We start from the raw sequence: 27,778 nt of genomic DNA on the forward strand, positions 1-27,778 counted from the left end.
CTCAGGGTGTCTGGGTGGCTCAGTCGGTTAAGCGTCTGCCTTTGGCTCAGGTCATGATCCCAAGTCCTGGGATGGAGCCCGCATCGAGCCCAGCGCGCAATGAGCTCCTTGCTCAGCAGGAAACCTGCTTCTCTCTCTCCCTCTGCTGCTGCTCCCCCTGCTTCTGCGCTCTCTCTCTCTGTCAAATAAATAAATAAATAAAATTAAAAAAAAAAAGAACCTGCAAAATCTTACCTGTCCTTCAGGTTTCATCCCAAAAGCTTCCTGCATCCTTAGAAGTCTTTTTAATCTACATACTCCCTTATGATTTTGCATAATTCTTCTCTATTATGGTGCCTTCCCTACTATTTTTTAGTTCTATATTTGTCTTATTCTTCCTACTGAGGCAGGAGTAACAGAAAGAGCAGAAGTTGTGAAAAACCTAGATTTAAATCTGAACATTGTCTAACCCTGACCAAACCAAACTACCTTTCATAAGCCTGTTTCCAAACACACAAAATAAAGAAATTATTAAATATCTTGCATTACTTTATTTTTTTAAGATTTTATTTATTTTAGAGACAGAGAGAGAGCAGGGGGAGGAGCAGAGAGAGAGGGACAAGCAGACTCTGCACTGAGTGCAGAATCTGACACAGGGCTTGATCCCACAACCTTGAGATCGTGACCTGAGCCGAAATCAAGAGTCGGATGCTCAACCAACTGAGCCACCCAGGCACTCCACATTACTTCCTTTAATAAATAGGGTGTGTGAGGGGCGCCTGGGTGGCTCAGTTGGTTAAGCGACTGCCTTCGGCTCAGGTCATGATCCTGGAGTCCCAGGATCGAGTCCCCCATCGGGCTCCCTGCTCAGCAAGGAGTCTGCTTCTCCCTCTGACCCTCCTCCCTCTCATGCTCTCTGTCTCTCGCAAATAAATAAAATCTTAAAAAAATAAAAAATAAAATATAAAAAATAAAAATAGGGTGTGTGAGACAGAAAAAGAGAAAGAGAATGTAGAAATGTATGGAAATAACAAAAAAGGACAGTAAAGTAGCAGTTATTAGAACCATATTCCATATGTTCAAAAAGAGGAAAGATTGAAAGGGTTAAGAGACATCAAAGATATTGGGGCACCCGGGTCGTGCAGTCAATTAAGCATCCAACTCTTGGTTTTGGCTCAGAGAGTGATCTCAGGTCTAGAGATAAAAACTATGATGCGTAAGATGAAAAATACATTGGATGTGACTAACACCAGATTAGACACTACTAAAGAAAAAATTAACAAACTTGAAGATAAAGCAATAGAAACTATCCAAAATGAAAAGCAAAGAAAAAAGACAGAAAATTTTAAGAGCACATCAGTGAGCTAGGAGACAACTTCAAGCAACCTAATATATGTGTAATTAAAAATCTGTAAAGTGGGGAGGGGAAGTGGAGAAAGAAAAAATATTTGAAAAAATAACAGCCAAAAGTTTTCCACATTTGATAAAAACTATAGAACCATAAATCTAAGATTTCCAATGACACAAATCATACACACAAAAAAGAAAACTATACTAAGACACATGATAGTTAAATTGCTTCAAAGTAGTTGAAAGGGAAAATTGTAAAAGCAGCAAAGAAAAAAGACACATTAAGTATAGAGAAACAGAGATAAGGATATCAGATCTCTTGTCAGACACAAGCAAGGTAGAAGACAGTGAATCAAAATCCTTATAACAGGGGTGCCTGGGTGGCTCAGTCAGTTAAGTGTCTGCCTTCGACTCAGGTCATGATCCCAGAGTTCTCGGATCGAGCCCTGAATCAGGTTCCATGCTCAGCGGGGAGTCTGCTACTCCCTCTCCCTTTGCCTGGAGACAAGGCTTGCTTGTGCTTGCTCTCTCTTCTCTGTCAAATCAATAAATCAAATCTTTAAAAATAAAATTTTGGGGGCGCCTGGGTGGCTCAGTCGGTTAAGCGTCTGCCTTTGACTCAGGTCATGATCTCAGGGTCCTGGGATCGAGCCGTGTGCATCGGGCTCCCTGCTCAGCAGGGAGCCTGCTTCTCCCTGTCCCTGTGCAGCTCCCCCAGCTTGTGCTCTCTTGCTCTCTGTCAAATAAATAAAATCTTTAAAAAAAAAAAAAAAAAGATGAAAAATAGTTATGGAGATGGATTGTGGTGATGTTTACACATTAAGAAAGTAATTAATACCACTGAACCATACACTTAAAAATGGTTAAGATGGTAAATTTTACCACAATAAAAAAGAAACTAGAAAAATAAGTTCTTTGGACTAACAGTTGACTAAACCTGACCACTTCCAGCCTCAATGTGAGGGTTAATCGTATAATTACAACTCGGGGCATCAAGTTCTTGCTATGGTTCCAAATAAAATGCTATCTGAAAAGTCCTTGTCAGATCCTTCTATGTCCCATAATGTGACACAAAGGAGCATCTCGTGCAGCTCCACCACCCTCCATTTAATAAAGACAACAAGAATGCTGGCTGTCTCCCTGACATCACCAGTATGGCACAGATGGCTGGACCTCAGAGGGATCTATGGAACCATTCCAGGCCCACTCACAATCTGACTTGTGCATGTGCTCAGTAGTATTTGCATGAAAATGAACTTCACTTCCCACAGCAATTCCCCATATAAAACAAAAAATTTTTCTGAAGATTCAAAGGACATTCTAAAAACTGGATTCTATAAGGCTAGTTCCACAACACTGCAGGAATCCAAAGTCTAGGACAAATTGGGAAACTGCAAATAAAAATTTACAAATCTCCCCCACCCAAGAAAATGCTTTGTTATACTTTTTTGTACTTAAAATATTGAGCCATCTCAAAATCATTTTCAGTCCAATACCCAAAATCAACTGGTCCGAAGGCATTCTGAGATGAGTACTACAAGATGTGGTACAAATAATGATTCTTAAAAAACATTTACAGCAGGGGTGCCTGGGTGGCTCAGCCAGTTAAGCGTCTGCCTTCGGCTCCAGTCATGATCCCAGGGTCCTGGGATCGAGCCCTGCGTCAGGCTCCCTGCTCGGCGGAGAGCCTGCTTCTCCCTCTCCCTCTGCCTATCTGTGTTCTCTTTCTGTCAAATAAATAAAATCTTTAAAAAAAAACCAAACAAACAGCATTTACAGCAATAAAACTCAAATGCACCAGAAGCTGGGGAGGGGGGTGGTAGAAATAGGGAGTTGTTCAATGGGTACAGAGTTTTAGTTTTGCAAGATAAAAAAGTCCTAGTGTAAATATAGTTAACATCACTGAACATACACTTAAAAATGGTTAAGAGGGTAAGTTTTATATTATGTGTTTTTATTACTACAATTAAAAAGAAACAGTCACAGGGGGACCTTGGTGGCGCAGTTGGTTAAGCTTCCAACTCTTGGTTCGGCGTCCAACTCTTGGTTTCAGCTCAGGTTGTGATCTCTGGGTCTTGAGATCAAGCCCCACCTCCAGCTCCAAACTCAGCAGGGTCTGCTTAAGACTCTCTCCCTCTTCCTCTAACCCTCCCTCCCACCATGTGCTCTCACGCGCGTGCTCTTTCTCAAGTAAATAAATAAATCTTTAAAAAAAGTCACAGAAGTTAGTGCCCCAGCAGTCATACTGATGCAAAAATATTTCAGATCAACTAACTTCTACTGTCCAATACTAACCCCTAAAATTCCTTTTGTCCCAACTAAAAAAATAAATAAAGTGGACACATCTCGCTGGTAGAACATGGAAGCTTCTCTAACTACAATAAAGCTGAGGGAGCATGTTAAGGAAATAAGAAGACAATACAAATACTAAGCAATGGTAGAAATACAAAGCAGACTATTTAAAACCAATCTGTGTCATCCCCATCTGCAATCCAGCCTAAGTCTCTAAGTAAAACTGTATAGAGACTTCTCCTTGTTCCAAAAATAAAGAAAAACTCCTCAACCTGCTTACAAGGCCCACCACACCTCTCCAACCCCCTCTCCCACCAGATTCAACACTCTTCCTGTTCTCTACATAGAGCTGTACCCTAAATCCCCAGTCCTCCCCATGAACCCCACCATCTTTGCCCTTGCTGTTTGCTCTGACTGGAACACTCTTCCTTTCCCGTGCATCCTTCAGATCTTAGTTCAAATGTCTTTCCAGTGACTTCCCTAAATCAAATAGTGTCACTGTTGCAGTTTTACATTCATGTGATTATTTGGTATCATCTGCTAAAGACAGGGGCCAGAGATGCATTCACTCTCCCCCCCCCCCCAATTTCCAAGGCCAAACACGGTGTACCCAATAAGCAGTCAAATATTTGTTGAACAAGTGAATATAGGGCACTAAACCTATAAGAAAGCAATGAAACATCCTAAGAGGTTTCCTTAATGAATCTTTGGAGGATGTCCAAATCAATTAAGCCTAAAATCCCTATTCAACTCTTAAGAAAAAAAAAAAAAAAACAAACATTTCTCTGGCCCTTCTATGTCCCTAGGCAAATGCTGAGCATCAAAGGCTGATAAGTAAAACACACAAATACACACACACATCGTAGATAAAGCAGAATTACTACTTGCTGAGCAAATTGTTTTTGGCATTTCTTGATACAATGCCTGCTACATAGGGGGCACTCTGGAATACCTGTCAAATGAATAAAGAGCAACATTTCACAAGACTCGTAAGTATATATGAACTAGTAACTAACTCTACTGAAAACTGTGGTGACACATATAAAAGTAAGACCGTCACAGAAGCAAAGGAATGAATCTCTTAAGTGGGAAAGCCCCCTACTATAAGCCATATTTATTTAGATCTCAAACAAGAAAAATGCCAGATTTGTATTAAGAGTGAAAGAAATAGATACTGCAATCAAGTAATCGTAGAGCTTTAAATAAAAACTACAAAATGTCACTTGGAACTATTTCCCAAAACCCTTAAAAACATAAGAAACTATTTAGGATTCCCTGTCCCCTCCAACACAAATACAAACTATCTATACTTTAGAGATATAATCCATAAACATAATACAGAAAACTCCAGCCCACACTGATCTCTCCTCCCTCTGATTTTGCATTTAAACAAATGCTGCTTTATAGTTTTCCCAATAATAACAATCTATACACTCTTATTTTATATCCTTTCACATAATATAACACAGTGGGTGCTTATTAAATACTTACTGAACTGATACGAAATTATACTGCGTTAAATAATGGATTTTGGTACAGAAATTCCTGCAAATGTCATTCCTGAAGATTTTTCATATGCCTCAGTTTTAGCTTCATCATTAGATTAAATATAAAGTCGTTATCCAACAATGTTCAAACAAGGTTTAGAGTTTTCTTAGTACCACATCTACAAACTCAATTAAGGGAGGTTTTCAGTGTCACGGTATCTTTTCACATGTAAGTCAAAGATATTAGCAACACCTGTCCCTACTTTCTTCAACGTAGCAAATTTCTCTTGAAATTTTTCCCAAACTTAATCAGTCCCAGGGAGAGTTCCTCCTGTAGAAAATTGGAAGACACAAAATCTAAGCTACATGATACTAACCGCACATCGCTAAAAATAGAAAACCTAATCCCCGGAAAAGGATCAGTTCAAAATGTTCAATTACATGAGTCTCCACGATCAACAAAGCAGATAAAATACACCACTCTGGAAAGCGCAAAGCAGCAAGCAAACAGCAAGTATTCTAGTTAAGTGGCTGCTGTTCAAAGCTGCTCAAACGCTCCATCCCTGCCAGTCCCGAGCATCTGTATCAGGACCCATGAGAACGCGCCCACAGGGGACCCGAGCCTCGGGAAGCGTCCTCTCTACAGCAACAGGCTCTGTTTAATTCGGGTTTTCCTATCCGCGCCCCGAAGAGGGCTACAAGGGGGGGGGGGGGTCGGGGGGCCGGGCGCGAGGAGCCGAGCCTGGCAGGCCGGGTCGGCGGAGAGCTGGGGGCTTGTGGTGGGCAGGGGCGACGGCGGAGTCGGGCGGCGGTGCCAGAAGTGGAGGGCGCCCGCCCGGGGCCGCTGCCGCAGGTGCCCCGCTAAGAGCTGCGGAGACCCGGCAGGCCAGACCCGGGGCCGGTCCAGGAAAGGGGTCGAGGGGAGGCGCGCGGGACGGGGGCGGGGAGGCCTCACCGTTGCTCCCGAGAGGCTGGCGCCGCGGCGGTCCCGCAGTTGCTAAGGAGAATGCTCTTCCGGGTCAGGGGCGCGGCGGTATGGAGAGCAACGGTGGCCGGAAGGGGCCAAGAGCGACGCGCGCAGCAAGAGCGCGGCGGCGGCGGTGGTCGGCGGCTGTTCGGCTGCAGGGGGCGGGGCGGCTGGCAGGGGCTGGCGAAGGGCCAACGCGACTTCTGGGCCTCGCCTCGCGGGGGCGGTGGGCTGTAGCCGGTGGCTCTAGCGAGGCCACCTCTTAGAAGCCTTCCCGCCTCAGTCCCCTGCTCCGGAACCCGCCCAGCTCGGGTTCTAGGCCCCGGCTGTAGCCACGCCGGCCCCTTCCTGGGACAGGGTTTTACTCATTTTTTCATTTAGTAGACACTGGGTTGTTGGACACCTGCCAGCAGGGCTGGCACTGGAGAGGCAGGGAGGGGCGATCCAGGCGTGGTGCCTACCCTCAGAATGCACAGACTGATGGGAGGGCAGGCGGAGGGGTGCTGCTCACCTGGGTGGGCTAAGTAAAGGCAGTGGGACCTACCCAGACACGGGCGGGGAAAAGCCGATGGTGGAGACTTCAAGCAAGAAAAAGAGTAGGGAGGAGTGTTTCAGGTAAGAAAGAAAGTAGGCTCGGTTGAGAAACCCACTGAAAGGTCAGTGTGCCCTGCCCAGGGAAGTGGGTAGAGAAGGATGGAACCTAAGAAAACATCAACATTGTAGGTGTGAACAAAGGAAAAGGAACCTCCAAAGAGCAGTCAGAATGTTCGGTTGAAGGACTGCTGAGAAGACAGCAGGAGAGGAAAGAATTCCAGTAAGGTGGTGGTCACCACTGTCATGATGTGGCCATCAAGTGCCTAGTGGTGACCATAAAAAATCAAAATTCAGGAATATGGTGTCAATATCGACAGTGGCTTGAATCTGTGTAGTGAAGGAGTCCACCACCATATGCTCCATATTCAAACAAGGAGAAGAGATACGTTAAATTGTTCCTGAATGCCTTAATGTTTTTGAGAGTATTTGTAAATTTCAGGATTCCTCTACTAATACCTCTACTAATCCTTTTTTTTTTTTTTTTTAAGATTTCTTTATTTTAGGGACACCTGAGTGGGTGGCTCAGTCCGTTAAGCATCTGCCTTCAGCTCAGGTCATGATCCCAGGGTTCTGGGATCGAGTCCCACCCACATCAGGCTCCTCTACCTGCTGCTCCCATGCTTGTGCTTTCTCTCTCTCTCTAACAAATAAATAAAATCTTTAAAAAATAATAAAATAAAGGTTTCTTTATTTGAGAGAGAGAGAGAGTACGTGTGCAGGAGCGGGGACAGAAGGAGAGGAAGAGAATCTCAAGCAGATTCCCTGCTAAGCCTGGAGCCCAGCACTGGGCTCAATCCCATGACCCTGAGACCATGACCTGAGCTTGAAATCAAGAGTCAAACGCTTAACGACTGAACCACCCAGGCACCCCTCTACTAATTCTTGAATGTGGAAAATAATTTGTTTTATCTTGCATCTACGGTGCTTGCCTCACACAAAGGCCTCAATCGGTGTTTGTTTAAAGAATAAATTAACCCATGAGCCTTTTTTTTTTTAAGATTTATGTATTTGAGAGAGGGAGAGAGAGAACGTGAGTGGAGGGGGTGGAGGGGGTTAGAGGGAGAATGAGAGAATCCTCAAGCAGACCCGCGCGCCACCCACTGAGCGTGGAGCCTGACCCAGGGCTTGATCCCAGGACCCTGAGATCATGACCTCAGCCAAAATCAAGAGTTGGAAGCTTAACCAACTGAACCACCCAGGCGCCCTGAGCCTTTGGTGTTTTTTTTTTTTAAGATTTTATTTATTTATTTGACAGAGAGAGACACAGCGAGAGCAGGAACACAAGCAGGGGGAGTGGGAGAGGGAGAAGCAGGCTTCCCGCGGGAGCAGGGAGCCCGATGCGGGGCTTGATCCCAGGACCCTGGGATCATGACCTGAGCCGAAGGCAGACGCTTAATGACTGAGCCACCCAGGCGCCCCTGAGCCTTTGGTTTTTAATGTTCACACAGGTCAGAATCCTCCGCGAAACTGTGATGTAGGCAAAATTGTCTATTCAAACTGTAGATGAGATGGAAGAAGCCCAGCAGGGGCAGGATGCAGAAGATGGCAAAGGTACAGTGATCCAATGGGTGGGAGAGGGCCCAATGGGGCCAGGGATGGGAAGACCCAGAAAAGGAAAAGAACAGAGGATTAATAACATAAAAACTGGGGTTTCAGAGCCAGAAATGGAAGATGAAGCCAAGAAAATTATTAATGCGGCCTACTTTCTATTAATTTTATTAATATAAAAATATAAAAATATTAGAAGCAGGAATAGATGAGCAAGGACAAGAGCAAAGGAAAGACAATCATTGTACATAAGTTCAATAGGAAAATCCCATTTGGGGACGGCTGACAAAGTTTGGTGTCAGCCAGTGTGAAGGCCTCAGGGCTGGGTGACGTGTTCCCGTATCATCTAAGTAGAGTGGGCTTCCTCATGTGGGCCAAAGGAAAACCACAACTGTAGAGTCACACTGTAGAGTGACTTGGGGTGAGAGGCTTGCCCCACAAGCATACCTCCAGTCCAGAACCAGTACATTCCCATTATATCCAGTTATTACAACAACAACAAGCTCATCCAGAAGAGGCATAGTCTTCTCTAAGACACTGTAAATCTATCGACAATGGATGTAACCAGCCATCTGTGGGAGTAAACCAAGAAATTTGAAATGTGTGGCTGAAAAGTTTAAAACACCCAAAATATCAGCCAAGGGAGCCTAGGTATAACATAAGCAAGGCAGGACCAGAAAATGGTTACAATTTGATAAAAGGAAGCTAAATCAATTGTTCTGTGAACAGAAGGGACAAAGTCAACTTGTGATATAGACAAAAAGAAGCCCCAAATCCTTAAAGTACAATAGATAAAGTCTACCCTGCATGTTCCTGGCAGCCTTGAATAGAGCATCAATTCTAATGAACCGTGTTCTGTTGAAGGGCCAAGGTGATTCATTAGGCTCAACTTGGCTGGGGTTCCAGGAGATTTCAGTGCTATCTCAAGAGATGGAAACTTATCATTGCTGTGAAGAGCATCATATTTTTAGAGAACTGCAGGGAGTTGTGGGTAACTCTGTACTTCCAGGATGGTGTGGGCATGAAAGGTTCCAGATGATGTGCTTTGTCTGACTTTGGTCTCTTTGGATAATGGATAGCCAATTAATGATGCAAAATGCTTTGAGGAATGCCCAGAATATAAACAGAGGACCAGGGTTACCATGCCCTGTTGGTATAAACAGTGAGCCATCTGCTACCTCCAGAAGAATTCCATTTTGGCATTGGGAGGGAGTGTGTCTATTATGAAATTCAAGCCTTCCTGGGAATTTAAGGATTAGAGACAGCTATAGTGCCCCAGAGTTTTCCAGGTCCAGCCTGACCTTGATTCCTAACCACCACCACCCCTAACTCGGTGTTCTCCTATACTAACATCACCCGGTCACAGAGGCAGAAACCCAGACACATAGGAGACATCCGTGACTCCTGCACTCCCCACCCCTCCACCACACCCTCACCCTTACAGCCCGGTCCAAGAACAAGTCCTGTAGATCGTCTCATCCCTCCCCACCCAATCCCACTACTACTAATTACGCTGAAAGGAGCAAATAACCAAGCAAATCAGGATCAGTAGGAAGTGTTAGAACATCAGAATTGAAGCTGGGTGATAAAGATGGTGTGTGTGAGAGAGAGAAAACAAACAGCATAGTAACCTAACGCCACAAGAACTTCAAGGAAATGCAATGGAACAAATCCATTCAACAACAACATGTTTGATTGCCTTTCACATGTGGATTTCATCTTGAAGGAAGTAAAAGATAACAAAAGGACTATTAAATGTGTTGAAGAAAAACTAAGGTAGAATTGAACATATTCCAAGAACCAAAGTGAAGGAGTGTTTGCTGGCCTAGGGGTATGACTTTGGAAGGACCCAGTCAGCTGTGGGATGGAGTCAGGTGCCATGAGCCTCATCCTTACTTGTGCAGGCTGATAGTGCTGCTGACTGAGTGTTATGGGTGAGCAAAAAATATGTCTCATCATCGCCATATCAATTGATCTTGGCCTTCTCAATTCCAGCAATCAGCCCCACCCAGACCACTATTTCCCACTTGGAATTCTTGTCTGATTAGAGTCTGTTTTTGTTCTTGTCTCACTTTAAACTTAGTTTTTTTTAAACTTAGTTTCTCTTTTCCCTCTATCTTTAGGAGTATTATTTTTCTCTTAGCTGTTTAAATATAAATCCTTCTAGATCCTCCACAACTTTTGCCTCATAGATCTTAGCCCTTATCTTAATTTCTCTTTTACCTTCTATCTCCTATTTAAAATCTTGTCTTTTTGAATACTTCTAACTGCTCATTTTATCAAGATCTATCAACATGTTATTCTTAATTTTTTAGATTTTTTTTATTTTCTAGTTCTTTGCTCTTTTGTTTCTTTTATTTTCTATTTAACATATGCTACTTCAAGTATGAATTTTAGAAACTTGTCATTTACAATGTTATTCTTTCTAAGTTTTTATTCCCACATCTTTGGCTTTAAATTTACCTTAATTTTTATTTATTTATTATTATTTTTTTAAAGATTTTATTTATTTGAGAGCGAGAGTGAGAGAGAGAGAGAGAGAGCACATGAGAGGGGGGAGGGTCAGAGGGAGAAGCAGACTCCCCGCCGAGCAGGGAGCCCAATGTGGGACTCGATCCCGGGACTCCAGGATCATGACCTGAGCCGAAGGCAGTCGCTTAACCAATTGAGCCACCCAGGCGCCCCTTTAATTTTTATTTTTTAACTTTATCTCTCATCCTCCCGTTTTGGTCTTCTCTTCCTCTGATCTTCCATCTTTTTTCTAATTTTGAGCTCTCTCTTTTAATCACAGATATATCTCAGCAGCTGTAAATGGCATCTAATAATTACTACATTTTAAAAAAGAAAGAATGGTCCTCGCTTAGGCAGAACATATACTAAAATTAGAACAATACAGAGAAGATTAGCATGGCCCCTGCACAAGGATGACACGCAAATTCGTGAAGGGTTCCATATTTTTCTAAGACTGATGAATCACAGACCTGTACCCCTGAAACAAATAATACATTATATGTTAATAAGAAAGAAAGAAAGAAAGAGAAAAGAAAAGAGAAGGAAGGAAGGAAAGAAAGGAAGGAAGAATTACAGGGTACGAGGGTGGCTCTGTTGAGTAAGCCTCTGACTCTTGATTTTGGCTCAGGTCCTGATCTCAGGGTCCTCAGATCCAGCCCCTCATCAGGCTGGGCAGTCAGTGGAGAGTCTGCTTCTCTCCTCCCTCTCCCCCTGCCCTCCCCCTGTGCTCGCTTTCTCTCTCAAATAAGTAAATAAATAAGTCTTTAAAAAAAAAAAAAACATAAAAGAGAAAGAATGACATTTAAACTCATTAAACCCAGAATGTTGATGCCTTTGTTTTGTTGGAGAACTCACTGCAGAGGAAGGTCTTTATAGGACAAGGGTTTACATTTCTCCTGTACCTTGCCCCCTGCCAGATATCAGCCTCACATGAAGCTGGCAATTCCAATACAACAGCAATGCATCATAGCACTTAAGGGGAAATCAAACTGCTGGGTTCAAATCCAACTCCTTCAGTTACTCACTGTGTGTCCTTAGGCAAATTACTCAACCTCTCCATTGAGGTTTCCTTACCTATAGCATGTGAATAATGATGGTACCACCTCATAAGGTTGATGTGAAATTTAAATGAGTCAATACATGTAAAGCACTTAAAACAGTGCCTGGCACAGAGCAAATACATGTTTGTTATTATTGTCATCTGATAAGAAGTTATCCTAAACAGTAGTCAGTCTTAGGAGTGTAAAACAGCTAAGTCTCTTGTAGATGATGGTCCTGACAGAGACAGCTTTCTTCCTTCTGTAACACACGCTGCAGGCTACCAAACTTCTCTTTTGGCATGCTGAGAACCCCCAATTTTTTTTTTTCCAGATAGCAACTCTCCTCCAAGGAATCATGTGCTGGAGGGGAGGGAGGGGTTTGCTCTGCATTTGTGTGTGTGTGTGAGGTGGGTGGGGGACAATTTCAATGAAAGGTGAGTCTTTTTCTCCCGGTCCAGGGCCCAATTCTGAACAAGGCACTTCGTTTTCGAAGTCTAGAGAGAAAACAGCTGATTGGCCAAGGCCAGCCTGAACTGGGCGAGGGGTCCATGGGAGCCAGTCAGCTGACCCAGGGAAACAGACTCACTCAGTACAATTATGGCCATTCAGGCCTATACCTTCCTTAGGATCTCTGTGTATGTGTGTGCACTCATGGACCCTCAGGAAAGGGGGGCAAATTTCAATGAAAGTATATAGACAGGGAGAAATAATATTATGCAGTGGATAGCTCATCTGCACAGATAGACATACCCTAGTCTGAAAAGCAAGAGTATAAAGTATAATTTTTATAAAATGTGATCATCATATTTCAAAATATTTAACTGGAGATAAAACTTCTCAGAATGCCAAAATGAAACCAAGAGGATTTGACTAAAGAGGACTTAGAGAAGGTGAGTGAATGACCAAAAAAAAAAAAAAAAAAAAAAAAAATCTGAATCTATTCATAAGAAAAACAGTTTTGTTTTGTTTTTTTAAGAAAAGTAGTTTTTAATTAGAACAAATATAAAGAAATGAGCACAGTCTGTTTTTTGTTGGGTAAGGGAAAACATAGTAGAACACTAGGAAATTGGGTTGTTCAGAAAATTGTGAGAACATCTCATCTCACTTAAATGAATGAAAAAACATGGCCTCCAATAGAAATCCTAAATTAGGGCGCCTGGGTGGCTCAGTCGGTTAAGCAACTGCCTTCGGCTCAGGTCATGATCCTGGAGTCCCGGGATCGAGTCCCGCATCGGGCTCCCTGCTCGGCGGGGAGTCTGCTTCTCCCTCTGACCCTCCTCCCTCTCGTGCTCTCTGTCTCTCATTTCCTCTCTCGCAAATAAATAAATAAAATCTTTAAAAAAAAAAAAAAAGAGTAAGAAATCCTAAATTAAGCTAAAGAGAAAACAAAGAATTTTATTAACTGAGAAAAATACAGAATAACACAATTACAACAATTATAAGATTACATGTAAATGGACTAAATTCTCCTATTTAAAAAACAGCATCATAGACTGGATTAAAAAGACAAAATCCACACCTATGAATCTTTTTTAAAAAAATACATTTAAAGAAAGGGGAGATAGAATAATTTAAGAGCCTGGCTCAGGTAAATCATGCTTGCATGAAAGCAAGTATAGCGGGTCCCAGCTTGACTGATTAAGTTATGTTCATCCCAGGATTCTGGCATACCTGGGCATGCCCAGAACACCCGTGGCAGGATCCACTGGAGGTCTGTTTTCATGAGAAGACAGCATCCTAGGAAAGAATCCCTTCTTCAGGCAAGGCCAAAGAGAAGCCCAAGGATAACAGGTCAGTATGATGCAGTGTAAGCTGCAGGGGAGGGTGTGCATACAATAAAGCTTGTCTGGCCTAAGGCAGCCCTGCTCTGTAGCTTTTCAACAGAACGGGGCCCCAGCAGGGGAAGGGTGCTGTTGGAGCATGTTGGCGTTAACTCTCCACAATGCTCCATTCATTGGCCCCAAACACAGGCTCTGCCCCAACCCCACTGAGAGATAATGGGCAAGTCCCTGCACCTCGGGGGCCTCCATTACTTCCACAGAAGGAGGCAATTGGAGGAACTGATCCAAAGAGGAAAAATTGGGAAATAGGGAGCTTTCTCAAGTGCACATTAAGCCTTCACAAACAATTAATTGCAATTTTCAAGATAAAGATATTCACAATAGGTAGACAAAGATTTTACACATGCTTTCTCGGACTTCCATAAAATAAAGTTGAAGAGAAAGCCAATATTCTACCTATATGCACACGACCATGCAAGAATGGAAGAAAGACTCTGTGATGGAATAATTGAGTTAAAAAGGCAACACCAAATATGGGGACATTACTTTAAAGACAAAGAAAAAAAGATACCATTTACACAGTTAAAGCTGTCAGTGAACTTTTGTATTTCGCCTGCCTATGCTAATAAGAAGGAAAAAGAAAAAAATAATTAACTCTATACTTAAATTTTTTAAAGATTTAGGTAACAAATTTAAAAGGGAAAATCAAAAAATTTGAAACAAATAAATTAGAAAATAAGAGGGTATCTGCTTAATATGCAAAACTGAGAAGAAATTAACTAATAAAATATTTGCAGACTGTTAGGATAGCCAACTAAATACCCAAGAAAATATAAGAGAAACAAAATGCAAAAACTATAAACACAAAAAAAGTTTCAATTATTAGGAAATATTATTCAAAGTTAAACTCTAATAAGTTTTAAATATTAAAGGGAGTTAACAATTTTGAATACAACTTACACAAGAAGAAAAGAGAACTCAGGTAAAAGGAAAAGATTAGCTAAAGGAAAAGTTTATTGTAGAATGGAAAATTTATTGTAGAATGAATCAGTGAATTCTTTTAAAAAAGGCACCTAGAGTTGATAATGTTGTCATTAACACTTTCAATATCAAATAAAAACCAAATTCATTTCGTGAGGCAAATATGGTTATTTCCCCCCTACTTGTAAAGATAAAAATCATAATACTGAAAAAAGTTTCAAAAAAATTCATACATAATTTTACTACTTGTGCACAATTATTTTTATTTTGTTCTATTTTTCAGGACTAGTGCTAGATACTCCCGCATAGTTGCAGAATGTGTAACTATCTTATATCCCTTCTTTTATAAATTGTAACTTAGTATGGTCCATGTTTATTGTAGAGTTTTCTTTTATCTTATGCTATTACATAAATTATAAATGTTAATTGGAAATAACTTAGCTAACACATTTGATTATGAAGAAGCAACTAAAAATGTATGCCTGATTGCACCACCCAGAAATAGACAGATAGACATATAGATAGACATTGGGTTTGGCTTGGAATATACTTTTCTGAAATTTTTCAGATGAGATATACAGTTGACCCTTGAACAATGCAGGGGTTGGGGCACTAATCCCCCAGACAGTTGAAAATCTGCATATAACTTTTTTTTTTAAATTTATTTATTTATTTGACAGAGAGAGACACAGTGAGGGAGGGGAACACAAGCAGGGGGAGTGGGAGAGGGAGAAGCGGGCTTCCCACCAAGCAGGGAGCCCGATGCAGGGCTGATCCCAGGACCCTGGAATCATGACCTGAGCCGAAGGCAGACGCTCAACGACTGAGCCACCCAGGTGCCCCTGCATATAACTTTTGACTCCCCCAAATGTTCCTGCTAATAGCCTACTGTTAACTGGAAGCCTTACCAATAACACAAACACTCAATTAACACATATTTTATATGTTGTATGCATTATATACTGTATTCTTACAATAAAGTAAGCTAGAGGAAAAAAGTTACTAAGAAAATGATGAAATACATTTACAATACATACAGTGCTACATTTATAGAAAAAAAGCTGCATATAAGTGGACCCACACAGTTCAAACCCATGTGGTTAAAATGTCAACTATGTAATTCAAATAACATCTAATTCACCATTTTAAAGTGTACAGTTCAGTGATTTATAGTATATTCACAATGTTTTCCAATCATTACCACAATCAATTTAGAACATTTCATCACACCAAAAAGAAAGCCCATACCCATTAGCTGTCATTTCCCTCCCATCCTCCCAGACCTAGGCAACTACCAATTTTCTGTCTCTATGGATTTCCCTATCCTGGACATTTCATATAAGAGGAATATGGCTTGGTCCTTGTGACTGGCTTCTCTCACTTAGCATGTTTTCAAGGTTCGTCCATATTGTAGCATGAATCAGTACTTCATTCCTTTTTATGGATAACTAATATTCCACTGTATGTATATCCACATTCTGTTTATCTCTTCATCAGTTGATAAACATTTGGGGTGTTTACACTTTTTGGCCATTATGAATAATGCTGCTATGAACATTCAAGTATAAGTTTTTGCATAAATATATGTTTTCAATTCTTTTGGGTATACACATAGACATGGAATTGCTGGGTCATATGGGCCAGGATATGTGGTAACTACACCATTTTAAATTCCCACCAGCAATGGACGAGGGTTCAGATTTCTGCACAACCTTGATGTCATTTGTTATTTCCCATTTTTTTTATTACAGCCATTTTAGTAGAGTGATATCTAGTAAAGTGGTATCTCCTTGAAATTTTAATTTGCATTTCCCTAATAACTAGTGATGGTGAGCATCTTTTCATGTACTTATTGACCTTTTTTGTATCTTTTTGGAGAAATGTCTGTTCAAGTCTGTCACCCTTTTTTTTAATCGGCTTGTCTTTTTATTGTTGAATTATAAGAATTCTTTATGTTTTCTGGATGCGAGGCCCTTATCAAGTATGTGATTTGCAAGTATTTTCTCCCATGTTGTGGGTTGTATTTTTACTATCTTAATAATATCCTCCAGTGCAATAAAAAGGTTTTAATTTTGATGAAGTCCAAATTATCTATTTTTCTTTGGTTGCTTGTGCTGTAGGTGTCATATCTATGAAACTTCTGCCTAATCCAAGGTCACAAAGATTTATGCCTATGTTTTTTCCTGTTTTAGCTCTTACATTTAAATCTTTTATATATTTTGGGATAATTTTTGTATATGGTATGAGGTCCCGGTCTCACTTCACTCTTTTGCCTGTGGTTATCCTGTTGTCCCAGCACCATTTGTTAAAAAGACTATTTTCCCACTGAATAATCTTGGCACCTTGTCGAAACCAGTTGACCGCAGGCATATGGATTTATTCTGGGCTCTCAGTTTTATCCTATTGATCTATAAGTCTAACTTCATGCCAGTGCCATACTGTCATGATTACTGTAGCTTTTTAGTAAGTTTTGAAATTGAAAAGTCTGAAAAGTTTTGAAATCGAAATGGAATATACTTTGCCATTGTTTTGTAACTTTTTCACTTCAAAAACTTGAAATTATGTATCAGCATGTGGACAAATACAATTCTATATAGTTATTAATTTAAATAAACATTATGAATTTTCCATTAGTTATTTGACCAAAATTACATCATACTGTTAGATACATAATTTCCAATCTTTTATCATAAACAGTGTTAAATAAACATCCATGCAACTAAATCTCTGCACATGCATGAAATTGTTTGCTTTGAAAAAATTATTTTTATTTATTAATTTAAAAGACTGTATAATATTCCATTAAGTTTGTGCACAATAATTGTATTCAGTGTTTAAGCATTATAAAGAATGGTTTGATACCATTTTTGTATATTTGGTTAAGCTCCTTTTGGATAATTTCCTTAGACAAGATATACTAACTTGAGATTCCTCAATCAAACAGTATAAACATTTTTATGACAATTGATATATATCCAATACATACTCCAAATATATGTAATTTTCAAGTTAATGCTGCCCTAAAGCAATTTCACTATAACTTTGTCAGAATTGGGTATTATACTTAAAAAAAAACTATTTTAGTGATTGAAAATAGTGCTTTATGTTTGAACTTCATCTGTATGATTCCTGGTGATGTTTTGACTTCTTTTATATGCTATAAATGTATTTTCTTCTGAATATATTGTTTTTTCATGACTTTAACCAATCCTCTATCAAAGCCTTCAATCCAATTAATTTGTAGAGTCTTATTAAAGTGTAATAATCACTGTTTTCTGTAATTCTTGCTATAAACAATTTCCTGCCCATTTTGCCTCATTTTTTTTTAGGGTACAAGGATGGAACAGCAACCAGGGCATCATGCTGGGCTTAGAATATTTATTTATTTAGAATATTTATTTTGAAAAAAAAGGAAAACTGAAGCTAAGCTGATTTTTGATCCTTCAAAAGTGGCCTCTTATTCTGGTGGGAGATAGTAGAACTTGTTATTTGACGTATTTATTCTGAAAAGTAATATACTCATTTAGTGCAAAGAGTAGCCAGTGAAAAAGTGCCCCCCATCCCTGTCCAGCAGCACCCAGTCCCCCTCTTGTTACCAGCTTCCTCTATCCCGACACCCATCATTCACGCAATCAACATTTTCATGGTCCCTGCTCTGTGTGACGGCAGTCAAAGACAATGGCTCAGAGAGGCTTGAACCCATCTCTCCCACAGACAGTCCGTGGCCTTGGGCTCGCCACTGGGTCAATCGGTTTCCTTATCTCGTGCCAAATGTCGCCTCTCCGCAAGAGCTCTGCTCAGTCATCCCTCTCAGGTCAGCTTTGTGGTTCTCCTCGCTTCCAATCGGGCCATTTCTCTTTGCTGCCAACCTTGAATCCCCCACCATCTCCTCCCACAGCCAGGAGGCCCATACACAGGCCCAAAATTGCAGTCAGCCAGGAGGTAGAAGCCTGGGGCTTCCCACTGCCTCAGATGGTCCCCAAGAATTCTTTTTTTTTTTTAAGATTTTATTTATTTATTTGTCAGAGAGAGAGATGGAGAGAGCATAAGCAGGGGGAGTGGCAGACAGAGGGAGAAGCAGGCTCCCCACTAAGCAAGGAGCCAGATGCGGGGCCTGATCCCAGGACCCTGGGATCATGACCTGAGCCAAAGGCAGACACCTAACGACTGAGCTACCCAGGTGCCCCATCCCCGAGAATTCTTAACCAAATCCTCACACTTCATGTTCACCAGAATTATCTTGTCAGATGCAGTAAAAACAGTTACATTTTGCTTCCATGTTATGGATGGCAAGTGTTTCACCATGGGGAAGAAGGTTAAGATAAACAATGAACTCATTCACCTTACTCAGGGGTCAATATTTTTGTTCCTCTTGAAGAATAGTCCCTGAACTCTGAAAATATTGGCCAACATCTCTATCAGCAATGCCATCTGTCTGCAGAGGAGAGCAAGTTTTTAGTCAGGTAATATCTATATCCAAACACATATTTCTTTTTCTCTTTTGTTTTTAAATTGTTTTATTTTCATTCCAGTATAGTTAACATACAGTGTTATATTCGCTTCAAATGTACAATATAGTGATTCAACAGTTCTATACATGGCTCAGTGCTCATTAAGATAAGTGTACTCTTAATCCCCTTCACCTATTTCATCCGTCCCCCCACCCCCACCTTCCCTCTGGTGACCATCAGTTTGTGCTCTATCGTTAAGAGTCTGGTTTTTTTGTTTGTTTGTTTGTTTGTCTCTTTTCTTCTTTGTTCATTTGTTTCTTAAATTCCACATATGAGCGAGATGATATGGTACGTGTCTTTCTCTGAATTATTTCACTTAGCATTATACTCTCTTGCTCCACCCATGTCATTGCAAATGGCAAGATTTCAGTCTTTCTTATGGCTAAATAATATCCCATTGTGTACATATATACATACCACACCTTCTTTATCCATTCATCTATGGGTGAACACTTGGGCTGCTTCCATAGTTTGGCTATTGTAAATAATGCTGTTATAAACATAGGGGTGCATGTATCCCTTTGAATTAGTGTTTTCATATTCTTTATTAGTGTGATTACTAGATCACAGGGTAGTTCTACTTTTAATTTTTTGAGGGCCCTCCATACTGTTTTCCACAAGGTCTGCATCAGTGTGCATTCCCATCAACAGTGCACAAGGGTTCCTTTTTCTCCGTGTCCTTGCTAACGCTTGTTTTTTGTTGTTGTTGTTGTTGTTTTTTAAAGATTTTATTTATTTATTTGACAGAGAGAGACACAGCGAGAGAGGGAACACAAGCAGGGGGAGTGGGAGAGGGAGAAGCAGGCTCCCCGCAGGGAGCCTGATGTGGGACTTGATCCCAGGACTCTGGGATCATGACCTGAGCCGAAGGCAGTCGCTCAACCGACTGAGCCACCCAGGCGCCCTAACGCTTATTTTTTATGCTGTTGATTTTAGCCATTCTGACAGATGTGAGGTGATATCTCACTGTAGTTTTGATTTGCATTTCCCTGGTGATGAGTGATGTTGAGCATCTCTTCACTGTCTGTTTAAAAAAAAAAAAGGAATCCAATATCATTCATGAGATTGTTTAGCTCTCACCATAATTGTTATTGTTTAAAGACCTCTTTCTTCACACCCACTAGAATGGCTGTAATCAAAAAGACAGATAAGGGACGCCTGGGTGGCTCAGGCGGTTGGGCAGCTGCCTTTGGCTCAGATCCCAGGGTCCTGGGATCGAGCCCCCCGTTGGGCTCCCTGCTCGGCGGGGAGTCTGCTTCTCCCTCTGCCTGCCGCTCCCCCTGCTTGTGTTCCCCCTCTCTCTCTGTCTCTGTCAAATAAATAAATAAAATCTTAAAAAAAAAAAACAGATAAAACAAGTGTTGATAATGATGTGGAACAGTCAGAACCTTCACACACTGTTGGTGGGAATGTACTCTGCAACCAGTTTGAAAAACGGTTTGACAGCTCCCCAAAAAGTTAAACATGGGGTTACCATATGACCCAGTAATTCCACTCCTAGGTATATACTCAAGAGAATGAAAACATATGTTGACCCCAAAATCTGTGCAATATATTCATAGCAGAATTATACATAATAGCCAAAAATGGAAGCAATGCAAGTGTCCATCAACTGATGAATGGATAAACAAAATGTGGTGGATGCATACCGTGGAATATTATGTAACCATAAAAAAACAAAGTACTGATATATGCCACAATATGACTGAATCTTTCTTTTTAAAGATTTTATTTATTTATTTGAGAGAGAGAGTATGTGAGAGCACAAGCTGGGGAGAGAGGCAAGGAGATTCCCCGTGGAGCAGGGAGCCTGATGCGGGGCTCGATCCCAGGACCCTGGATCATGACCTGAGCCAAAGGCAGATGCTTAACTGACTGAGCCACCCAGGCGCCCCAATATCACTGAATCTTTAAAATGTTATTTTAAGAAAACAGACATATAAGGCCACATATTGTCTGATTCCATTTATATGAAATGCCCAGAATAGGCAAATCTATAGACACAGAAAATAGATTGGTGGTTGCCTAGGTTTGTGGGGCATGGAGGGATTGAGGATTGATGGTTTGGGGGTGGGGGGTGGTTCAGGGTGATGGAATGTTTTAAAATGGATTATGGTGATGGTAGCACAACTCTGAATATACTAAAAGCCATTGAATTCTACATTTTAAATGGGTGATTTGGTTAATGTACACATTATATCTCAAAAAGCTGTTTTAAAACTCTGTTTCCTACAGGTGAAAATTGCCTGTGTGTATTTAAGCTTACTTATTTTTTTAAAAGATTTTATTTATTTATTTGACACAGAGAGAGAGAACACAAGCAGGCGGAGCAACAGACAGAGGAAAAGAGAGAAGCAGACTCCCCACCGAGCACGGAGCCTGACTTGAGGCTCGACGTGGGGCTCGATCCCAGGACCCCAGGATCATGACCTGAGCCAAAGGCAGACGCTCAACCGACTGAGCCACCCAGGTGCCCCTAAGCTTATTTGTTACAACACTCAGTCCATTGTATTTACTGATCCTTTGATCAGATCCTTAGAATGAATAATCACGACATTAAATTTATTTTCATGCTCACATTTCTCTAAAGAAAAAGAGAGTGCACACATGCACACACACAGATGAGCAAGCGGAGAGAGCAATAGAGGGGGAGGGAGAGGGAAAGAATCTCAAGCAGACTCCACACTGAGAGCAGAACTTGACGTGGGGCTCGGGCTTGATCCCACAACCCTGAGATCATGACCCCAGGCCAAACCAAGAGTCCTACGCTTAACCAGCTGAGCCATCCAGGCGCCTCTCTTGCTCACCTTTAATACGGCATTTGAAAGAAAGTATTAAATCAAGTTCAGCAGACTCAGAGGAGTTGGTTCTTTGTTGAATAAATATTGCCCCCTTTCAAGTGAATTTATCCTTTCCAGGAATGTAAACTCTTCTAGACATTGACTGATAATAAAAATGTGGATGGAAGCTCTCTTTTCCATAGGGACAATATCATAAGGAAAGCTCTCGTGATTAGCTAACCTCACAGTTCTCAGAGACATAAGGTGAATTTTCAAGAGGCTATCACTTCCCCAGGTTTTGTTTCATTTCAGTGGAGGTAAGCTTGTGGATTTCATGAATCCATTCCTAGCTCTTTCCCTGAGACACATTTATTTATTTTTCACAATATCAAAACCAGTGTAATGGGAGAGTCCATAAGCTTCACCTGCTTGTTGGACAAGTAAGATCACATTTACATTTATGTCCAAGTTACCCCAACTCTGGGACCTCCCTGCCTTGTCAGCAGGAAGGCTGGTCAGTTTGGGGGTGTAGCCTACCCTAATATATGAAGTTTTCCTGCCGTGCTTGGATATGTCCCCAAATTTGTCCCCAGTATGTTCCCTCCGGCTGCCTGCTAGGGAAGCAGAAATGCAGACAGTCCTTCAGGGACACAGGCCTCCATCATTGCAGGAGTCCACCCCACCCACACCCTACCTGGGGGCCTCCCGCTGGCTGCTGTTGCTGCCTCCAGCCCCGTGGCTCCGATGTCCGAGGTGGCCCCGGCTCACTGGCTCTGCTCGCCAGGGTGCAGGTGTAGGTCAGCCACAGCGAAACTCTAGGAGAGCCTCAGAACCACAGTTCCGATGGTGCTCGTGCCTGGTCCACCACCTCTACCACCCCGGGGAGACCGGCCCCACCTCTGGGTCCCTTAGTTGAGTGGGGAAGGCAGAGGCTGTTGCCCATGTTACCGGTGTCCAGGGAAAGTATCGGCACCCCAAGGCAGCGCAGCTTTTCCAACCCACACACAGCCGAGCCCCCAGGCCCGCCCATGGTGCCAGTGGGCTGGCGTGATCACGACATAGGTGTGAGCTCCTGCCCGGGAGGGCTCGATTTCCCAGACTAGAGTTAAGAAATACCAGGGTGGGGCGCCTCAGTGTGGAGTGGCTCAGTCAGCTAAACATCCAGCTCTTGATTTCGGCTCAGGTCATGATCTCAGGGTTGTGAGGTCGAGCCCCACATCAGGCTCCGTGCTGAGGGTGGGGCCTGCTTAAGAGTCTCTCTCTTCCTCTCCCCCTCCCCCACTCTCCCTCTCTAAAAAAAAAAAAAAAGAAACACCAGTGAGACCACGCACTGGGGGGTTCCTTTCAGGACTCCCATAAGGCCCCATGCTGGTTATTCTCCATTTACCTGCTCACCCCCCAAATCCATTCTGCTTATTCTCTGCCCTGCTTGGCCACGTTCTGCCAGTGGCTGCTTTCAGCAGTTAAAAGTACTATTGAAAGGCCCATCTTTCATGCTCGCAGCTCTCAATCTCCCTTTAGTCCCCTTATCTCGTGGGTAGTTGTAGAGAGCAAAATGGAGTCACTTGTGTCAGCAGCGGCTGGTGTTGGGCGGTGATGCAAGCAGACATGGGGGTTGCAGCTAAGACCAGATGTCGCAGAAACTAGCCCAGGCTGATGGCACCCAGGACTGATACCCGGCAGAACCAGAGAAGGTCTGCCAAGGCCCAAGACCGATTAAACTCCTTTAAAATGGGAGGATTTTCGCAGCAAACTGTCAGACTTTCTAGATGCTGACCCTTTCACGTCTGACCCCATCAGGTTCTGCCTGATTGATCTCTGAACAGAACAGAGATCCTCCACTGCTTGAACATAATAAACAGCACGTGCCAAGAGCTGACCCAGATGGGACAGGGGCCCCATCTCAACTGCACGCTCACCTGACTTAGCGTTTGGTTTGTTCACTTCCTACCCCTTGTTATATCTTGGCAGTTGTGCGACTCTGGGCTGTGCTTTGCAGTGTGTGACGTGTGAGAAGCCACATTAAACACACAGTGAAATGTCATTGAGCCCAGAATCCTGAACCTGCTTTACTGTCATGTTTACCTTGCTTTATGATTGAACAAAGCTGACATGGGGGAAAGACACAACCATATGTGTGCCATCATAGTGTCCCCACGGAAGTAGTCTTCTCTAAATTCTCCCAGTTAAACCTTCTGAGTTGCCACGAACCTGACTCCCACTGCCCCCCAGGACTCTTGAGGAATCCTCGGCAGAGAGGTGGCTCCCCAAAGTCATGAAATTGACCATCCTGTCAATAAGGCAGCTGAAGACTGAGCCACGTTTAATCTGACTTCGAAAAATAGAAAAATGTAGGCTTTCCTGCCCCTTAGCATCGCAGAGCAAATCCACACCCTGTTACCCAAGTTCGGACCTCTGTGAGCCACTGGACTCTCTCACTTGGCCACCCAGAGCTCGCCTGTATTCTTCAACACTCTGTGAAGAGATGTGAGGTGCATAAGACTGTTTGTTGCCCTCTCCGTGACCCTGGGCTCCAGGGGCAGAATCAGTGAGGGTCTGAGGCCCATGTGCTCAGGGAGAAGCCCAGTTCCTGACACAGATCTGGGGTTGATGCCTTAACCCTACAAGTTCCTTGATCCGAGCTGTTTCATTTAGAAAGGGAGTCACTGACCAGAGATAAGATCAGGTAGGATAAAGCCATTGGATTCTGCCCTCCCTTCTCATTAAGTTGTATCTTAATAACTTGATATCATTTTCTGGATAGGCTGGTTACTCATGTCTCCCAACAGCAACCCACAGAATGCTTTAATGATTGTGGTGATTGGTAACACCTGCTTTAAATTTTTTCATGTTAAAAAAATAAAGCTGGCTCTCTACCTCACACCTTAGTAAATTCCAGCTATAAAAATGTACACATATACCAACACATACAAAACTCCATAAAAGTACTGGGGAAGAAAATAGGCGATGTTTATTTCATCTTGGGAAGTGAAGGGGCAGGCCTTTCTAAAAATGACACCAAAGCAAAAAACCATTAAAAAATATGATGGGTTATGGGGCACCTTGGTGGCTCAGTTGATCTCAGCTCAGGTCTTGATCTCAGGGCTGTGAGTTCAAGCCCCACATTGGGCTCTACACTGGACATGGAGCCTGCTTAAAAGACAATAAAATTTAAAGATGATGGGTTTGACTATATAAAAATTTGAAATTTCTATATGCTACTATCCACGTGGATTAAAAGTCAAAGCAGAAACTAAGAAGCAACATTTTGACACATGAGAAGCAAAGGGATAACGTTCCCAGTGCATGAATAACTCTCACGAACTAATTAGGAGTAAAAGAATACTCCAGTGGCAAATATGGAACGGATATGATGACGTGGTATTTGACTGACATTTGCAAGTGGCCAATGACCTCATGAGAGGACGCTCAACCTCACTGGTAACCAAGGGAAGATTAAAAAAGAAGAAGAAAAGAAAAGTAGGAGGAAAAAGAAAACCACACACATAGCATCATCACCACAGAACCCATGGGGTGTCTTTCCTCACCTCCTAAAAGAACAAAGGTGAAAAAGACTGTAACACCCAGTGGGGGTGAGGGTTCTCATGCTACTTCTCACATACTGGTGGGAAGAGTGTAAATACTACAAACTTTTTGGAGAGAAGTCTGTCAATAAGTATCAGAAGCCTTAACAGATGGATACCTTTTGACTTAGCAATGCTCCTGTTACCCCTGATCTGGCCTTGAAAGGAGGGATACCGTCTCTCTTGGCTACTCCATCCAGAACATGGGACCAGTTCCTCCTCTTAATTCCCCCAGCAGAGCAAAGCCCAGGCTCTCTGAAGAGATCATGTAATAATTCACTTTTTCTAATGATTCAGGAAATGGACAAGAAAAAAGATTTCAAGGCTTTTCCGGTCGACCTTATCTTAATATGAAAAATCTTGACACATTAACTTGGTAATGAAGTGCAGGTTATATAGTACTCAGGAAAAAAAAAAAAACTGTTTTCATATTTTTAAAGGTAGAATAAAATAAAAACTTTCATATTTTTAAAGAAGTATTACAATGCTTGGGGCCTGCTTAGGGGAATGGGCCCCAGGGAAGTCGATCCTCCACCAGCCTCTGAGCTGGAGGGTACCAATTGCTTTCTGTGGAAAAGTCGACTCCCCACAGGTACTTCCCTGGGTTTAACTGGCTTTAGCAACAGAACCCAGAGACAATGCCCAAGAGCAGCTCTAGGCTGGCCACCTTACGTACAACAGGAAAGACATCTCTTTCCTGTCAGTTCCAGGTAGGAAAAAAAAGAATCCCTGGGCTTGGCTTGGGTCACATGCCGATCCTTGAATCAATTGTAGGGCCAGGGGGATGCAACCTGTTCCAGACAATTATTGCTCTTCAATTCCCAGAACCACTTTCTCTTCTCCCTTTGGTAACAGTTATTAAATTTCCTTTGGAGCCCCATTCTGTCCTTGTTCCCCGCGGTTCTCTGAGGCTGCCAATCTCTATACCCCACCTCTAGGTCCCAGACAGGAGCACTTGAACTAACACTGGCCAACCCATGAAAAACCATCTTCCTGGCCACCACAACTGGGGACTCGAATGAAACAGAACCAGTTGGTCCTTCTGTAAGATTCTGTCTAGACATTGGAGGGAGAAATCTGAGGGCGTCTCCCTCCTCACCTCCATTCCCTGACACGTGGAGAGAGATCCCCTGCAGTAGGAAAGAATACAGTCACTACACAGAGGCAGAGAGGAGTTATGGGAGAGAGGCGCTCGCTCTCATTTGAATCACTATACCTGGTTGTGATTAGCTAATAGCATCCCCCTCCCTGGACTTCCCAGTTATGCAAATGGTAAAGTCCCTGATAGCTTGAGTTGGGTTTCTGGCACTGACAGATTCAGGGGCCTGGGCCTGGTGAGATCTGAACCACGTGCCCATGTCTATGATCAAAGAAATAGGTCATTGAGATTGGCATACCCCAGTGAAACCACAGGGCTGGAGTGGAGGAGAATTCCCCCAGAGAAGGGGCTACCACGCGGGACAAAGCGGGACAAAGCAAACAATAATGGCAAATGAGGTCTGAAACATCATTGATCGAATAAAGAGGGGGGGCTACATATTATACTCTGTACCTTACAAAGAATAGACTTATTTTTAAGTTCCCATGAAATATTTATAAAAATAATATATATTCAGGGGCATCTGGGTAGTTCACTCAGTTAAGCATCTGGCTCTTGATCTCAGCACAGGTCTTGATCTCAGGGTTGTGAGTTCAAGCCCTGCATTGGGCTCCAAGCCCAGGGTGGAACCTACTTAAAAAATATATATATATGTTATATATATATACACACACATATATAATATGCATATATATGTATATATTCAAGTACAATGAAAATCCCAGTAAAATCCAAATCCCAGAAATATAAGTTCTATTCTCGGACCACAATGCAATCAAATTAAAAATTCATAAGAAATTCTACACCTGAAACCAATTTTACCATATATGTTAACTAGAATTTAAATAAAAACTTGAAATAAAAAATAAAATAAAAATCCATAAGAAAAGTTCAAATCAAAGTAAAATGCAACCAATTAAACTTGAAATTAATCTTATAGAAGTTTATAAAGTAATAATAACATTTATATGGGAAAAAAACCGTTGAAGAATTTTTTTTTTAATTTTAGGGCAAAACCAGGAGAATACCTACCAGTCTATAGAACATACATAGCAGTTGGCAAAACTTTATGGTGGAACAGATATGAACAAATATATATATGGGCTATATAGAACAAATGTATTTTAATGTAATATGTAACAAATCAAGTGAAAACTTTAAAATGATGAAAGAAATACTTATCTCTATATTCATATGGGAAATGGATAATAAGGTCACATAAATAACAAATCCTTATTCATACCATTTACCACAGAACATTCCAGACAGGTTAA

At 42.0% G+C, this 27,778-nt stretch overlaps 1 protein-coding gene, 1 long non-coding RNA gene and 1 other non-coding gene across 5 annotated transcripts in view; 2 read left to right on the plus strand and 1 right to left on the minus strand.

The window, feature by feature from the left end:
* DIS3L2 (DIS3 like 3'-5' exoribonuclease 2) overlaps nt 1-6,135 on the minus strand; it is a 341,559-nt gene extending 335,424 nt beyond the window's left edge. Inside the window, exon 1 of one of the 2 annotated variants that reach the window (XM_035006877.1) lies at nt 6,064-6,135. The gene's annotated coding sequence lies outside the window, so the exon portion shown is untranslated. The remainder of the gene's footprint in view (nt 1-6,063) is intronic. The other variant, XM_035006875.1, reaches the window with a different exon arrangement.
* A 65-nt stretch (nt 6,136-6,200) lies between these two features.
* LOC118011940 lies at nt 6,201-18,993 on the plus strand. 2 transcript variants are annotated; one of them, XR_004679571.1, is made up of 4 exons: nt 6,201-6,690; nt 8,118-8,220; nt 13,427-13,559; nt 18,909-18,993. It is a non-coding gene; the product is annotated as an uncharacterized LOC118011940 (long non-coding RNA). The 2 variants fall into 2 exon arrangements; XR_004679570.1 differs by lacking the exon at nt 6,201-6,690 and having other exon boundaries at nt 8,020-8,220.
* Nucleotides 11,070-11,176, plus strand: LOC118012696. Its single transcript, XR_004679768.1, has one exon. It is a non-coding gene; the product is annotated as a U6 spliceosomal RNA (small nuclear RNA).
* Nucleotides 18,994-27,778: the final 8,785 nt, after the last annotated feature.

The sequence above is a fragment of the Mirounga leonina genome, unplaced genomic scaffold (genome assembly GCF_011800145.1).
Source record: "Mirounga leonina isolate KUSES-001 unplaced genomic scaffold, KU_Mleo_1.0 Mir_151, whole genome shotgun sequence".
In the NCBI taxonomy this organism is placed as follows: Eukaryota; Metazoa; Chordata; class Mammalia; order Carnivora; family Phocidae; genus Mirounga; species Mirounga leonina.